Genomic DNA, 1,544 nt, shown 5'->3' on the forward strand with positions numbered 1-1,544 from the left:
GGGGGGGGGGGGAAGGAGGCAAGACAGTGTGGACCCAGATGGTGAGGCCAATGAGGGGGGTAGACTCTTAATCCCTAGAGAAGAGACATTTCCGGCCGGCAAAGTGGTTCTGGTGAATTCTGTGCCCTGTCCCTGGGCTATTATTAAAAGGGAATCTGTGGCTATTTGTTGGAGGGGGGTTGCTCCATGTGGCCCTTGAGCCTGGAGTTTCTGTGAGGACAGAGACCTGAGCTCACATGGTCTGAGCCTAGTCTTAGAAGGGAGGGCAAAGAAGAGTAGCGATGTCGGGAGCCCTCCCCCCACATGGATGTAAGACAAGTCCATTCCTGGCAGCCCTACGACCTGGACTCATAAACAGAAGGCAGGTGAGCCATTCACAAGGCATCCCCCTTCATTGTCCTGACATGCCTGAGTGCCACTTAGAAGGGGAGAGCTGAGGTGAGGTCTAGGGACTGAGAGGAACACGCCGTCTAAAAGGCAGAGGATGAAGTGTTCTAGGAAGAAAAGCAAATGGGAAAGACTGGAGTGAAGCTAGGGAGCTGCAGATGTGAGCTGAGCAAGCTTGCACACCCACGGCAGCCTGTGCCTGCCCCTGAGTGCTGTGCACTAATTGCAGCTCTGCCCCCCAGGCTCTCTCATAGGGTCCTGGTTGTGGGCAAAGCGGCAGTCCTCTTCCAGGCTAACCTGTTCATTGCTGTCAGGGATATCTCTAGCATCCTTTGTTCCTCTGTCTCCTTGGTAGCCTGGGTCCTTGAATGAACAAGACCAGGAGCACTAGAACCACACGGACAAATGAGAAATAAATCTTTGTTGATTAAAGCCACTGATACGTTGGGGACCATTTGTTACCATGACAAAACCTATTCTGTCCTGACTGCTATACAGGCCTTTCTACTCTGGAAAGAAACACAGAGGCAGAGAACAGGAGGAGGAAGGATTCCCTGTATCTTTAACCTTATTCTCAAGTTCTAGCCCCCAAGCTGAAGCTTTGGGAGAAAGAAATGTATAGAGCATGGGCCCCTTCTCAGCTAGCTTAGCAGCTCTAGGATAAGGCTGGTCCTTGCTCAGGTCTCACCTGCCTCACCTGGATCATGGAAATGCTGATTTAATAGGGTTCCATGTACTGCTTAAAGCAAACTCAGGTGTAGGCAAGGACACAGCAGTATCCAACAAAAGCATCATAACTTCTTCATATACCCCAGGCTCTACTTCCCAGGCCCCTCCCCTCAGTGACTAAACCCCAAGCCCTCAACATTTCCTCCACACTGTTGAACCACAAGCACCATGCAGTGCACTCACGTGTTCATGTACACGTACAAACACACACCTTTAAAAAAAATAAATCATTTCCCCAGACAATGGCTTCTGAACATAGCGGACAATGAGGACTACTGAGAACTCAAGAACAATGGCAATGGATCTCTGATCCTACTGCACGTACTGGCTTTGTAGGAGCCTAGGCAGTTTGGATGCTCACCTTACTAGACCTTGATGGAGGTGGGTGGTCCTTGGACTTCCCACAGGGCAGGGAACCCTGATTGCTC

The sequence above is a fragment of the Microtus ochrogaster genome, chromosome 16 (genome assembly GCF_000317375.1).
Source record: "Microtus ochrogaster isolate Prairie Vole_2 chromosome 16, MicOch1.0, whole genome shotgun sequence".
Taxonomy (NCBI): domain Eukaryota; kingdom Metazoa; phylum Chordata; class Mammalia; order Rodentia; family Cricetidae; genus Microtus; species Microtus ochrogaster.